This window comes from Elephas maximus, chromosome 2, assembly GCF_024166365.1.
Source record: "Elephas maximus indicus isolate mEleMax1 chromosome 2, mEleMax1 primary haplotype, whole genome shotgun sequence".
In the NCBI taxonomy this organism is placed as follows: Eukaryota; Metazoa; Chordata; class Mammalia; order Proboscidea; family Elephantidae; genus Elephas; species Elephas maximus.
The window spans coordinates 176,188,548-176,205,111 of record NC_064820.1 but is presented as its reverse complement, the minus strand read 5'-3'; the positions used below and the strand labels follow the sequence as shown (position 1 = coordinate 176,205,111).

The 16,564-nt window shown below is 42.2% G+C and overlaps 1 pseudogene; it reads right to left on the bottom strand.

Annotated features, from left to right (window-relative positions):
• Nucleotides 1-2,142: 2,142 nt before the first annotated feature.
• Nucleotides 2,143-2,240, bottom strand: LOC126070723 (uncharacterized; annotated as a pseudogene).
• Nucleotides 2,241-16,564: the final 14,324 nt, after the last annotated feature.

Here is a 16,564-nt window from a genome sequence, read left to right as displayed (position 1 = left end):
ATGAGAAGCAAGGGTGTGTGTGGGTGGGGCAGGGAGGGAGTTTCCTCTGTGTCGCAACTCCTGTTCTCAAGAGCTGTGACCTCTATTAGCACCCGATGAGACTTTGGCTTCCCACTCTGGCTTCCCTCTGTGGCAGCATCTAGAAGGTCCAAGCCCAACACATCCCCGTCTCTCACAGAAAACCATGACCAAGAGTCCATCTCACCATCCCTCCATAGAGATGATAGGGAGAATTTCCCTGCAGCCTGTAATCCTCATGGCCGAGTCATTTCCTCCCCCTCACTTTAGTTTGCTTTCATCAACAGGCACAGACTACCCGCACCCCCATGCCCCCAAAGCAATGCCACTCTGGCCTCTTAATGCCTTATTTCCCTAAAGCCTCGTTGAAACAGAATATTCCTTTGCTTTAAACTCCTTTTATCAGAGCAGTGAACTTTGTACATTGTGTCTTACACCTTCAAGTTACTTCCTGAGTTTAAGTGGTTTCTATTCTTTCTCATTGTTTTGACCCTAAAACTAGAAAATTAGAGAGGAGGCGGAAAAAAAACCCAATTGCTGTCAAGTAAATTCCAACTCATGGTAACCCCATCTGTTCCGAGTAGAGCTGCTCCATAGAGCTTTCAAGGCCGTGACCTTTCAGAAGCAGATTGCCAGGTCTTTCTTCCAAGATATCTCTGAATGCATTTGAACCTCTAACCACTTAGGTTAGCAGGGAGTGCTGATCTGTTTGTACCACCCAGGGACTTCAAAGAGAGGAGACAAAATGAGAGAAGAAAGAGAAGAAAGGAAAAAATAGGATGACAAAGAAACAGAAAGAAAGAAAAAGGGCAAAGCTTGAAACAGATGGCATCTTGGCAACGTAACTTATTAGACTCTCTGGAGAAGAAGTTTCTAAAGTGATCAGACACCACCAGGTCCCTGAGCAGTGGTTGAGCCTCTGCTGTAACAGCCAATGACAACACACATCACTATTGCCAGGTGATCTGTAAGAGAGCGTGGGGTGAGCCTAAAGGAATGCCAGCCCTGATAACATCTGGAAGCTTCTCCAGGCCAGCAAAACAACCTTCAATGACAGGCAGCAATGAACAGATAGGAACCCATCTATCAATTAATAAAAATCATGGAGAAAAGTATTGCAGTTATTCACGGCAGGTGAAGATTGCTCTATCCTTGGCAGAACTGATCTCAAGGGAAACTAACCATCTGTATTCCTGCATCCTATGATGACAGGAAGCTCCTTCGGTAGCCTCCCTCCCCCCAGGACCTGCCAACACTTTTACTGCCAGAGCCTCACCTCTTTTCATCTAAAATTCCCTTTCCTCGGCCTCATTTCCTCCAGATCTCCGTGCTGGGAGACAGCGCTGTCCTCTGAAAAACCCACACATTCTGAAGTGATAATGGATACTGTGGTAGGCAGAATAATGCCCAGAATCTGTGCATATGTTACTTTACAAAGCAATAGGGACTTTGCAGGTGTGATTAAGACTAAGGACCTTTCAATGAGGAGATTAGCCTGAAGAGACTGTCCAGGCGAGCCCAGTAAGTCCTTAAAAGTAGAGAACTTTTCCCAAAAGGGTCACAGAGACAAGATGGAAGAAGAGATCGGAAGCACAAGAGGGCCTTGCTGTGCTGTAGCTGGCTTTGAAGATGAAGAAAAGGGGCCACAAGCTAGGGAATGTGGGTAGTCTCTAGATGCTGGTAACAGCCCTTAGTGATAGCCAGCAAGGAAACTAGGATCCCAGTTCTACAACCACACACATACACGCACACCAAAAAAAAAAAAAACTTGTTGCTGTCAAGTTAATTCTAGCTCATGGTGTCCCTGTGTGTTACAGAGTAGAACTGCTCATGGAGTTTTCTTGGCTGTAATCTCTATAGAAGCAGATCTCCAGGCCTTTCTTCCACGGAGCCACTGGGTGGGTTCAAACCACCAACCTTTAGGTTAGTATTGTTGTTAGGTGCCATAGAGTTGATTCTGACTTATGGTGACCCCAGGTGTGCAGAAGAGAACTGCTCCACTGGGTTTTGAAGGTCTTTTGGAAGCAGATTACCAGGCCTTACTTCCAAAGCACCTCTGGGTATGTTTAAACTGCCATAGTTTTGGTTAGTAGTCCAATGCTTAAACATTTACTCCACTCAGGATGAAATATGGAACACTTCACAAATTTGAGTGTCACCCTTGCACAGGGACCTTGCTAATCTTCTCTGTATCATTCCAATTTCCAATCCACCTAGAGGGGCTTCAGAAGAAAGGCCTGGCAATATACTTCCAAAAGATCACAGTCATTGAAAACCCTATGGGGCACAGTTCTACTTTGAAACACATGAGGTCACCACGTGTTGGAATCAAGTCACTGGCAACTTGGTTTAGGTTAGAAGATGAGGGCAAACCTTTTGCACCACCCAGGGGCCTCCATTCTACAACTACAAGGAACTGAAGAACTGAGTTCTGCCAACAACTCCAATGTGCAAGGAAATGGGTTCTCCACTAAAGCCTGGAGTAAGGAGCACAGCCCTGCTGACGCCTTGATTTTAGCCCAATGAGAACCATGTCAGACAGAAATGAAGATAATATATGTATGTTGTTTAAGCTGCTCCACGATACTAACATGAGACTTGGTCGGTAGAGATTTCACTTAGTTTGTTTTCTAAGACAACTATTATGGTGCCAGAGGAGAAAAGTCATGTGTACATATTTTGGGACATACAGGTTGTTTTGCCACAATTCATAGCCATGGTTGTTCACCTGTTCAGTAAATATTTATGGAATACCTACTACATCTTAGGCACATAGCTCCCTACACACATGGCTCCTTCTAGATCTTTTCTACATTTCTACACAAGTGGATTCATTCAGCCAGCCTGTAAATCAACAAATATTTTTGAGCATCTGCTATGTATCAGGTACAGGGGCAACTCAATCAAATTGACTGAAAGTTTCTTTTAGGCACCAGAAAAAGGCTGGGAAGCCTGAGATTCCAAATCCCACAAAGGCAGAGTGAAACCACATAGCATGGGAGTCTGTCTTCACAACAGCTATGAAGTATTGCTGTCACCCTTTTATATATGAAGATATTGAGGCTCAGAAAGACTGATCTGCCCAAAGCAGACCCCAGTAAGAGATGTAACTGGAATTTGAACACTGATCGCTAATGCCAACACTCATTCCCTTTCCTAGATGCCATACAGCCTGGGTGAAAGTCCTGGCTTCCCACACAGCAGCTAACCAGATACATGGATAGTTCTGTCGGATTCCCATTCACACAGGCCAGACGGAGCTAGTTGTATCCTATTATAATGAATCCAGTGGCTAAATTACAACCTAAAATAATGCATTAATCTTTGGCCCTACATGATCTGGCTCCTGCCTGTCTTTGCAACCTCATTTTCAACTTACTCGCTATACTTTAATCACATTGACCTTGTTTCTATGCCTCAGACACACCAAGCTTGTTCTCACCCCAGGGACTTTGTACTTGCTGTACATTCTCCCTCCATCTTTGCATAACTAGCTTTCTGTCATCATTCTGGTCTCAGCTCAAGTGTAACCTTCTCGAAGATAACTTCCCGTACTACCTATCTAAAGTAGCACTTCTATCATTGTCTATCACATTATTCTGTTTTATTTTCTTCATAACTTGCTAAAATTTGTTGTTGTTCACTTGTTAGTTTCTGCCTCACTCAAAAGAATGTATTTTGCATGCAGAAATGTTATCTAATTCATCCACTATTCCCAGAGCATAGAACGCTGCTTTGCACATTTAAAAAAAAAAAAAAAAAAACCTATTGCCATCCAGTCAATTCCAACTCATAGCGGCCGTATAGGACAGAGTAGAACTGTCCCATAGGATTTCCAAGGAGCACCTGGTGGATTCAAATTGCCAGCCTTTTAGTTAGCAGCTGTAGCACTTAGCCACTAGGCCACCAGGGTTTCCACCTTGCACATACTGGGTACTTATTAAATATATGTTGACTAAAGGAATGTAGAAGGGTCTTCATTCCAGCATCTTTTATCAGTTCCAAAAAAAAAAAACAGAAACAGTGCAGATGTCCATCCACATGGACAATGGTGAGAAATGGTTAAATAAACAAAGATATATGGAAATTCTACGGCCATTAAAAAGAGTGAGGTGGACCTGTAATTACTGGCAGGAAAGGAAGTCTTTAAGTTATAGCTGATTTTTCTAAAGCAACTTGCAAAACAATAAATATTCTATAATTCTACCAGTTTGTATATCTTGTGTGTGTGTGTGTGTGTGTGTGTGTGTGCGCGCGCTTAGAATTATATACACCAGCAGCTATGCCTGAGGAATGAGACAGGAGGTAGAGAAGAAAAAAAATTTTTTTCACTTTATACACCCTGTATTGTCATGATGGAAACCCTGGTGGCGTAGTAGTTAAGTGCTATGGCTGCTAACCAAAGGGTGAGCAGTTCATTCATAAGATGGAGAAAATAGTATCTACTGCATAAAGTGGTTGTGGACAAGTGATGAATTTAATAGATCTTAGCTATTATTGCTATTCCTCAGAGCACTTGATTTCCTTTCTAGCACTAACCACTGTCTGCAATTAATTTATTTGTGTATGTGTTTATTATCTGATACTCACCTCCTTCTAGAATGTGGTTTCCATGAGGCCATGTCTTTCTCATCCACTGTATATACCACATGCCTAGCACAGTACCTGACACATAGCAGATACTCAAGAAATAGCTGACGACAACCGATGACTGCCCTGACAGGCAACACAACAGAGAACCCCTGAGGGAGCATGAGAGCAGTGGGATGCAGACCCCAAATTCTTGTCAAAAGACCAGACTTAATGGTCTGACTGAGACTAGAAGGACTCCGGTGGTCATGGTCCCCAGACCTTCTGTTGGCCCAGGACAGGAACCATTCCCAAAGCCAACTCTTTAGACAAGGATTGGACTGGACAACGGGATAGAAAATGATGCTGGTGAAGAATGAGCTTCTTAGATCAAGTAGACACATGAGACTATGTTAGCATCTCCTATCTGGAGGGGAGCTAAGAGGGCAAAGGGGGTCAGAAGCTGGCAGAATGGACATGAAAAGAGAGAGTAGAGGGAAGGAGTGTGCTGTCTCATTAGTGGGAGAGCAATTAGGAGTATATGAATGAGGAAACTGAGGCATAGAGAGATTAGGTGATTGGCCAAGGTCAAATATCTGGTAAGTGTCAGAGCTGAACTTAAACCCAAGAGTCTAGCTTCAGATCCTGGGTTCTTAACCACTAGCTCACAGGGTAGGCCTACTTTAAATAGGCCAGGAAAGGCCTTTCTGAGGAGGTGATACATAAGCTGAAATAAGGCAGACCAAGCCATGGGAAGAGCTGGCAGAAGGATGTTCCAGGAAGAAGAGTACATGTAAATTCTAAAAGAGGGAAGAGTTTGACATGTTCTATGAACTACAGAAAGCCCAGAAAAATGGGATAGATGTTGGATTTTACCACAGATGCACCTTATAAAGTGCCTGCAGACATGCGTTTTCTCATTTGACCATCAAACAGCTTGTTAATGCCAATAAGGCAAAAAGTGTCGATATCCATGTTTCACAGAACACTGTTTTAAGTATTTCTGGCAACTTGGGACTGAGGTGAAACATGGACCCCTTTGGACTCATGTCAAGCTCCTGTAGAGGAACGAGTCGCCCTTTTGCTGCTCACGGTCCCTTAACTTGATGTACTATTGTATCCCCGGAATCTCTAGTTTCATTCCCTGCCTTCTCCTCCCACTGCAGAATCAACTTCTCCAGCTACTTCAACCACTTAATTCTACAGGGATCTGGTAAACAAATATGAGCTCATCTGCTAATGGGTAATAAAGGCCTGTTGGAATATCATAGTCAACCTGTGTTTACACCCTTATGGGAGCTGACAACAGCCTTTTCCTTCTTCTAGTCAGAAGATCAGCCTGGAGCTATTAGCATTTCCTTCTCTGCCAAAGTGGAAGTCATTAGTTTATTAATGGTCTATTCCCAGATGAGACTTGGCCAGAGTTTGAGCCTGGGGCCCTTGGTTAACAGGTGGAAATTTACACTTGCCAATAAGCCAGGCATTGCTCAAAGCGGTTAATTCCTTGTCCCTAAATATGATCTGATGCATCTTTGGAAACTAGCCCCAGGAAAATAGGGCAGTGAACCCAGCTCCCCCAGGACTCGGCTTCTCAGCATGGCACATAGCCCTCCAAGCTCCAAATGCTGCCTTAACTTGTACCGCGTCCTCCCTGGCCCTTGGGTCCTGGCCCACCAGGTTCCTCACAGCTCCAAGAACACACAATGTGCCTTCACACTGCCATGGCTTTCTGAGGCTTCTCGTTCACCTTGTGGTATCCTCCACCACTTTCTTTACCTACCTGTCTCTTCTCTTTTACAACTGCAAAACCTAACTCAGATACCACTGGTTCAGGAAGCCTTCCTTGACCGTCGGTGCCAGCTGAGCCTATTACACACACGCCTCTTCTCCATTCTTCTATATCATAATAAATTACATTCTTTGAGTGCCTATGATATGCTCCTGTGGGTTTAAAATTAATTTTACTCAAAGAATTTGGCCTTTGTCCTTGGTCCCCGGAATTTCCCCAGTGATTGAATTGTCTTTGATGAGGTCTTCAGATCACACCGGAAGGTTTATGCTAATGAGGTAACTCAGGAGCCAGCTGGCCAGGCCAAAAGACCACTGACTGTCATGCCATGAGGCCCCAGTAAAGGCTCTGGACATGGAAACTCCATGTGCTTCCTGGTTGGTGAAAGACATCAATGCATATGGAAGGGTAACATGTTCTGTTTCATCAGTGAGTTTTGACCTAGTTCCTGGTGGTGGAGTCAAAGAAAGAAGTGTTGCATGTGTAGCTGATGTCAGAACAGAAGTGGCAGAGAAGTAGAACATGGGGGGTTGATATATCCTTACAGCCCCGTGTTCTGTTAAGCACTCTGCATGGATTATCTCAATCTGGTAGCAATTCAAAGAGGTAGATTCTATCATTATTTCTATTTTATCAATGAAAAAACTGAATCGCAAGTAATGTGCCCAAAGTTGAGTAGTAAGTAATGGTGGCGGGGTACAAACCCCAACAGTCTGATTTCAGGATCTGTATAAATGCTTTGGATAGTCACCCTCACTGTGCTCACCATCACAACTAATATTTATTGGGCACTTACTGCATACCTCTCATAGTTCTAAGCCCTTGACATGCATTTTCTCACTAACCTTTCACAAAAATCTTACAGTTTAGCTACAAAAAAAATAGATTCATTATTATCTCTACTTTGAAGGTGAAAATACTGAAGCATAAAAAAAAAAAAATAGAAAGGTTTAATTAATTAACCCAGCAGCAGCACACCACACACACTGAAATTACCCAAATTAGCTAAGACTGCTACTAATTTACCCAACATTCCTTCTCCCCTTCTTCCATAATGACAAAGACTGTATTGTTGGAGATGCCAATAAGCCCAACTTAAATAATAAAAACAAAAGCTGAACAAAACAAAAGGCCTCCCAGTCTCCTTTGCAGATAAGGTAGCCAATGTAATGTATTTCAATATGGTGGGGTGGGGCTTCCACAAAACTATTTAAAGAAGGTGTACTATGCATGTACCCTTCTACTTTTTCCCTTTCTCCTTCTTCCTGCATGAGATGTGAAGTCTGCATTTCCAAGAGCCACCTTATGAACATGAAGCAATCCCCTCAAGAGAAGGAGCCTGGGTTCCTGATGACACTCAAAGCAGAGAGACCCACCTTGGACCACCTTCAAGGAATTTGGGGAAAAAATAAACCTCTTTCTTGTTTAAATCACCATTATATTTATTCACTGTTACTTGAAGTCAAATGCAATTCCAAGCCCATCTCCTGTATGTTTGACCACCCATCCCACTGGACTGTGAGGTCTTCAAGAGTGAGCTGGGTGCCTCGTTTGTCTCTATACCCAGAATCTGGCTCCTGTTTACCAACCTGAGCTGGCTTTGACTCTTTTGCCTTTTTCATCCTCTTCCTCACAGATGCAGACAAAGAAACTAAAGTTAGGAAAACAGACATTTTCCCCTACTGAATTAAGGGAAGGATGAAGGAAGGCATGAAGGGAGGAAGCTGGCTCTAATGTGTGAAGCTCAGGCACTGGGAAAATCCAGGCCAGCTTCCAACCTGCCCAGGTCTGGGGAGGGCAATGCTGGCTGGGTGCTTCAGGCAATGGTGGTGCCATTTTCAGACCTGGGAAACTCAGGAGCAGGAGCCAAATTACACCCGGAATGTGAAGTCAGCAGAGTACCTGAGCCAGAGCTGGCCGTCAATGTATGCAAAACAGCTAGTCTCTCACGTATTGCAATTTGAGGAGCACTGGGACTCATCTCACTTCTCCACCCTCTCCTCACCACACGTGAAATCCCTCCAACAAGGCTGTTGATGCCAGTTTTATGTCAGGCTCACCATGCCTATGCCCTTGGGATAATGAGTACACTGGTGTCTGGGAAGTCAGAAGGGTCAAGCATTGGAAACCTCAGTTTCTCCATCTGTACAGTGGAAATAATACCATCTATCCCAGTTTCCATACAAACAGCTGGTAAAAGGGTCAAGTGTAATGATACATAGGAAATCCCTTTTGAAAACTGCAAAACATCATGCAAACCCAAGGTAGTGGCCATTTTAATTTTTCTGGGGCTTCAGCTGCCACTATGACAAAAAATTTCTTCCAGCTCCCAAATTCTATATGCATTACAAACTTTTCTACACTAAAGTGTAAACCACTGATGAAAAGAAAAAATCCTTTTCTGAAATAGAAAAGTGGTAGTAGGATGGGGTTTCTTCAGGAGTGGAAAGAGAATGTTGTTGTTAGGTGCCGTCGCGTCGGTTCTGACTCCTAGCAACCCTATGCACAACAGAACGAAACACTGCCCGGTCCTGCGCCATCCTCACAATTGTTGCTATGTTTGAGCCCGTTGTTGCAGCCACTGTGTTAATCCATCTTGTTGAGGGTCTTCCTCTTTTCCACTGACCCTGTACTTTACCAAGCATGATGTCCTTCTTCAGGGACAGATCCCTCCTGATAGCAAGTCCAAAGTATGTGAGACGTAGTCTCACCATCTTTGCTTCTAAAGAGCATTCTAGTTGTACTGGAAAGAGAATGAAAGGGTTTAAAAGACAAAATATATAAAAAGAAACCACATTGTTGGCATAATTTATAGTACCGAAGGGCTGAAGGAGATAAAAATTATGTTTTTCTTTACCTGGTTTTGTTTTGGCCCCTCTGAGGGTAGAATATTCAATCTGTAGGTGGTCTTTCTTAACTTAGATATTAAGAAGAAATTGTTAACAGTAGTTTGTTCCTTTAGGGAATGGGATTAGAAGTTGGGGTGAACAGGGACTTTTACTCTTTATAAATTTCTGGGAATTTTTTTTTCTTTTTAGCATGAATGTATTATTTATAAAACTTTTTTAAAAAAGTATTTATATGTTTATTCCACCATCTGTCAATTTGTCATATTATGGTGGCTTGTGTGTTGCTATGATGTTGGAAGCTATACCATCAGTATTTCAAACACCAGCAACATCACCCATAGTAGACAGGTTTCAGTGGAGCTTCCAGACCAAGACAGACTAGAAGAAAGGCCTGGCACTTGACATCTCAAAATTAGCCAATGAAAACCCTACGGATCACAACAGAACATTGTCCATCCCATTTATTTTGGATATGACATTACCCACTGCTCTCGAGTCGATTCTGACTCATAGCGACCCTACAGGACAGAGTAGAATTGCCCCATAGAGTTTCCAAGGAGTGCCTGGCGGATTCGAACTGCTGACCTCTTGGGTAGCAGCCATAGCACTTAACCACTGCGCCACCAGGGTTAGGAGGGATCAATTGCTGGAGCAGGACATCATGTTTGGTAAAGTAGAGGACCAAAGAGCGTGTGGGAGACCCTTGGTGAGACGGATTAGCACAGTAGTCACAACAATGGACTAGAACATGCTGGCAATCAGGAGGATGACAAAGGACTGACTGGGCGAAGTCTGGTTTAGTTGTACATACATCGCCACGAGTTAACCAGCCACAGCTACCCATATGTTTATTACGAGTTTTTGGTCCAATCATTAGGCCCTGGCCATCTTATTGATGCCACAGTTGTCAGGAAGCTACGCTAGGTCACTTGTCAGTTCCTGGCCAGCCATGCACCTGGAGCTGAGGAGACTGAGACACTGCATGTAGGTTGTAGTCGCAGGGATGCTGTGCACAGAAGTGTGAATTCCCATTATTTGTCCATCTGCCAGGTTAGGATCGGGAAGGATATACTTTAACCAATTAGGGCACTAAATCATGGGAGGATTGCACATTAGCTAATTTACCGATTAGTAGAATTAGCTTACCTGAGTAGCTCATTGTCATCATCCACTCCTACTCATCGGAAAGCAGAACGTGGAGAGAACAGGCAAATGATATGCTAGCTCTACTGGAAAGCACGATAATGAAATGTTAGAGTTCAAAGGGACCTATGGGATGATCGAATCAGGTAGCTCTCAACTGAAAAGTTCTGGTGTTATTTATTTCGTTTGCCAGTGTGGTGGTGTGTTTTCATTGAATCCGAATGCCTTTGTATGTATTTTTTCCATTTGATCATCTTCCCTGTCCCTGTTATCCTATACCTGACTGCTTCCCACAGTTATGTTACCTGCCTGGCCCCAGAAGTGGTTAGTGCCAGCCTTTCATACTTATCCTGCTGTCCTCTGGTTAGGGCTAAGCATCTACAGAGTCCTTAGGTGGCACAAATAGTTGAGCACTCGACTACGAACTGAAAGGTTGTTGGTTCAAATCCACCCTAAGGTACCTCGGAAAACAGGCCTGGTGATCTGCTCCCAAAAGGTCACAGCCTTGAAAACCCTACAGAGCAGTTCTACTCTGCACACATGGGGTCGTCATGAGTTGGAATCAATTCAATGGCAACTGACAGCAACAAGTGTCTACAAGTATCGCCAATGAATGGATGTTCACAGAGTGCAAAAAGGGGGTGCAAAAAGGAGTAGAAAAAAATTGGACAGGCAACACTATCTCTCTAAACCCAGTGTTTTCTTCTGTAAAATGGAGTTCATAATGGTTATCTCAGATTTTGGGGAGACTCAGATGCGAGAAGTCACGTGAATGGCCTGGCATATCGAAAGTTGTCAGTATTTCTTTCCTTTCCCGCCCAGAAGATTCAAGATGCTTTTCAACACTCCTGCTGTGTGACTCCACATCCCTTACCTGAAGAAATTGGTAAAGGACCAAATATCACCATGGTGTTTCAGAGAAGAGAACTGAAGCAGAGAAGGAGGAAGTGATCTGTCCCTTGTCACTTGGGGCAGGTGCTTCCAATACAGCAGTCACCCACTTATTCGGCTAATGATAACAGCACTAGAAGCCATGTCACCAAACTATACCCAAAACCTGGCACTGTGTGCCATTGATGCTGGTCATCTTAGCAACTGATTCCACACAGGTGGGCCAGCCAATGCCAGAGACCAATCAAAGCTAACAATTTTCTCACTAGTTTCTTCTCCCTGCTTTCTTCTTTTTGAGAACGAGATACCCTACAGCCAGATTCTTGGCTTCTGGGCTGTTTCCTGAGTCAGCTTATGGACCAAAACCCAGCCAGTCATCTCAACACCCAGCTAAAACTTCAGTTAATGGGCGTAAAATAATCTTTCAATGACTTGAGCAGCCACCACCCAGGAGCTGGCAACATGATTGTCTCATGAGCTGGGTCCAAAAAGCAATCACTGCTGAGCTCCAGAAAACTGGTCCATCTCCGGAACTCCTGCAACCTGGGCCAGTCTCCTGTGTCCATCTACTTGTTGGTGAACATTAACCTGGCTTTAAATGACTAAATAATCAGATTGCGATAGAAACCAGGAGGTCTGTCCTGGTTGTAATCTTGGCATTTTGGTCACAGTAAATAGTGATCTTATAGCTGAGCCCCCACCTCTTCTTCCTCTATCTCCTCATGGTGATATCTTTCTTTGGATTTTCCGTGGAGTTTCCTTTCTTAACATTTGGTTCTTCGGGTTTTTATCATTTTACATTGATTTCCTCTTTGTCACTGGCCTAAGTCCTGGTCTTCCCTCTGCCTCTTACTCCTTCCCCTCCTCCACATTATTTTTTCTTCCTCCTTCATAGCTTCTTTCTGTAAACATTCCTTAAAACGCTTCTAGTCTTGATGCAAATTAAAGAGCCCTGTCAGAGAGAGAGAGAGAGAGAGAGAACGTAGAGTTAATTTGGTGTCAGCTCTGAGTTTGAAGCCAAGATTTTCCACTGAGAACTTGTAACTTTGGACACATTACCTAGCCACCCTGAGCCTCAGTCTCCTCACCTTGACAACAAGTATAACAACACTCATTTCACAACATCAAATGAAGCTGTGTATGTAGTTTGTCAGCAAAGGCCCTCGCATATCATATGCTGTAAATAAAAGTTATTCAGATGCTGTCTAGTCATCTCTGACTCATGGCGACTCCATGTGTGTCAGAGTAGAACTGTACTCTGTTTTCAATGGCTAATATTTTGGAAGTGAATCTCCAGGCTTTTCTTCCAAGGCACATCTAGGTAGACTTGAACCTCCAGCAAATCAGTAGCAGCCAAATTTGTTAACCATTTGCACCATTAGCTTAGGCAAAATACAAAGGTTTTAACACAATCTTTTTTTCTGTCATGATTTAAATCAATAGGATTCCAACTGTGTTCCTTAAAGTTACGGTGCCATAGGTTCCAGCCTCACAGCAACACAGAAGAAACCACAATACAACAAACTGACAGACAGGTACCTATATTAGTAGAGGATAATTACTGTTAGAATTCCAGAGAAAGTTAACCTTGATATTGGATTTAAAAGTGCGAAAGTCTCCAATCAGACTTGGACTATCTTTTAAAAACACTGAACAATAACTTCATCCAAATGTAAAGCACACTAAATATTAAAACAGTAGCTAAGAGTTTTGGTGGGAGAATACCATAACAAGTTCTTAATGTCTGACTCATTTGAAATTTGCTTTATACAATGTTTGCATGACTCATACTATCTTTCAAGTAAAATGACCTTGGCCTTGACTGATTTCATATCATCAGATTTTGATTCTGACAATGACTTCAGGCTTCCATTTAAAATGTAGAAAACACACAAGAAGGTTGATGCCACACATACAATGAGAAAAATCCAAGTAATCTAAAAATTATATTTTTTATCCCACAGTGAAGATGAGATCACTAGGTGTAACCAGGTGAACTGAGGGACACATGAACAATTTTAATTTTGGCAGGGCATGAAAAGAAGAGATGACAGCTATAAAGGTAGGTAAGAAGAAAACAGATGTTTATGAACTCTTAAAGGTTATGTGTGGGCTGGTATGGCAGTTTAGAATCCCTAGAAGCTACAGATAGGAGAAAGATGTGGTAGTCTGCTTCCATAAAGATTTATGGCCTTGGAAACCCTATGGAGGCAGTTCTGCTGTGTCCTATAGTGTCGCTATGAGTCAAAATCAACTTGATGGCAGTAGGTTTGGAAACTACAGACACAAGAGGAGTCCCCACCCACTCCATAGCCCTTTTCCATCAGCCTCTACAGGGTACTCATGAGAAAGAATAGGGGCAGCAAAGAAGACCTGAGAGACCCTCCTCAGTGGTGCAGGAGTGCTGAGACTGCCAAGGTTTGAGAGAGGAACAGGAGCATCTGGAGAAGCCCATCCATCTCTTGGCCTTATATGGGTGCAAGATGATGATCAGTTGCCCCTGGAAGATAAGCATGAAACCCACCCAGACCCCATAAGCTTCTCTGATATGAAGCAAAAAACATCTGCTTCTGAAGAAGGGGCAAACAACTCACTTGTGCCCTAGATCTTGCCCTGCTCTGACAAAGACAAAAGCTGCTGGGTAAAGGATAGGAAATCTACTCACACTGAATATTCCCCACTGATACAAGGTAGAGTCCAGCTGCCAAAGGAGGTGTCTTAGTCATCTAATGCTGCTATAACAGAAATACCACAAGTGGGTAGTTTTAACAAAGAGAATTTTTTTTTCTCAGAGTAAGGTAGGCTAAAAGTCCAAATTGGGTGTCAGCTCCAGGGGAAGGCTTTTTCTCTCTGTTGGACTTCTCTTCAGTCTTCACCTGGTCAAGGAGCTTCTCAGGCACAGGGACCCTGGGTCCAAAGGATGCGCTCTGGTCCTAGCACTGCTTTCTTGGTTGTATGAGGTCCCCCTGTCTCTCTGCTTGCTTCTTTTATATCTCAAGAGATTGCCTCAAGACACAATCTAATCCTGTATCTTGAGTCCTGCCTTACTAACACAGCTGCCGCCCATCCTTCCTCATTAACATCATAGAGGCAGGATTTACAACATTTAGGAAAATCACACAATACATGGACCAGCCTAACTGATACACATATTTTGGGGGGAACATAATTCAATTCATAACAGAAAGGAAGGTCAGTAAACCCACCTGTTAGACCCTGAACAGAGTAGGAGCCAGAGGTTGCCTGAAGTTGAGGGACAAGCAGGAATGCTGAGACACCCCAACTCCTGAGGCTCAGGTGTACAGAGCCTGACTGAGATGAAGAAGGGGCAGGATATTCAAGAAACCCCCATTTCCACTACAAGTAATAAGCAATAGCAATCTTTCACGAGAAGAAGGGCAAAAGAATAGAGAAGGCCTGCTGAAAGTTGAGGATGAACAATAAAAGTAAGAAAAATTCTCCAGGACTCCAGGTAATAATAGCAGCAGCAACAAAACAAACTCAGCTCAACAGCTCACTAAATTGGCTCAACTCTCCATATAAATGGGTTGACAGAAGAGGTATGCCCATTCTGGACATTAATTACTATTTACATCAGTCTCTAGTGTTCTTTTACCCAGAATGTTCAGCATTCAATTAAAGATAACAGGACACACCAAGAAGCAAGAAGCAAAAACCAAAAACCAAACCCACTGCTGTCAAGTCAATTCCAACTCATAGCAACCCTACAGGACAGAGAACTGCTGCCATAGAGTTTCCAAGGCTGTAATCTTTACAGAAGCAGACTGCCACATCTTTCTCCTGAGGAGAGGCTTGTGGGTTCAAATTGCTGACCTTTTTTTTTTTTTTCAGTTAGCAGCTAAGTGCTTAATCAGTGCACCAACAGGGCTCCCTACAAGGAAGCAAGGAGGAAAAAAATCCTCTTGTCAATAAGCAACAGAACCAGACCAAGATGTTAGAACTATCAAACAAGGCCATTAAAATTATTATATTAGTATGTTAAAGGATCTAGTGTACAAAGGTAGAGAATTGTATGAACAACTGGGAGTTTTACCAAAGGTATGGAAGCTATTTTAAAAAAAGATTCAAAAGGAAGTGCTGAATTTGAAAATCACAATATCAGAAGAATTCCTTGATCAGGTCATAGCGGAATTTAACTCCAGATCAGCAACAGAATGACATCAAGAAAATCCTTAACTATTTGGATAATAAACAACACACCCACAAATCAAAGAAGAAATAACAAGGGTAATTAGAAAATATTTCATACCAAATGAAAATGGAAATAAAACAAACAAATTTGTAGGACCCAGCTAGAGCAGTGCTTAAAGAGAAATGTACAGCATTAAATGCTTGTGTTAGAAAACAAGAAAGGTCTAAAATCGATTATCTAAGTTTCTACCTTATGAAACTAGAAAATCAAGGGCAAGGTCAACAAAAAGTAAACAGGAGAAAAAAAATAATAAGGATAAGCAAAGATTATTGAAATAGAAAACAAAAATAATAAAATCAAAGAAACCAAAATCTTCTGCTTTGAAAGATCAATACAATTGATAAACATATCAATACAAATATTGATCAAGAAAAAACGGCTGAAAATCCAAATTACCAATATCAGAAATGAAAGGAGAAACATTGCTACAGATTACTAGACATTAAAAAGGATAAGATAATATTATGAACAACTTTATGATAATAAATTTGACAACGTAGATGAAATGGACAAATTTTTTGAGAGACACCAGTTACTAAAACTCACTCAAGAAGAGACACCCTGAATAGTGTTATATTAATTAAAGAGATTGAATTCATAGTTTAAAAGCTTCCCACTAAGAAAACTCCAGGCCCAGATAGCTTCACTAGGGAATGCTACCAAACATTTGAAAAGAAACGATAACACTTCTGCACCAACTCTTCTAGAAAATAAGAGACGGAATCACTTCCTCACTCATTTTATGAAGTCAGCATTACCCTGATTCTAAAACCAGATAAAAACATTACAAGGAAAAAAAAAAAAAAAAAAGCTACAGACTAAAATCCCTCATTAACCTAGACTCAAAAATCCTTAAAAAAAAACATTAGCAAACTGAGTCCAGGAAAACAAAACAAAACAATAATACGTTATGACCAAATGGGGTTTATCTCAGGGATTCATTGTTGGCTCAGCATTTAAAAATCAACCAATGTAGTTCATCATGCCAGAAGATAAAAAATAAAAGCCATACGACCATCTAAATAGATTCAGAAAAAAGACTTGACAAAAGTCAGCACCCATTCAGGATAAAAATTCTCAGCTGCTTAGAAA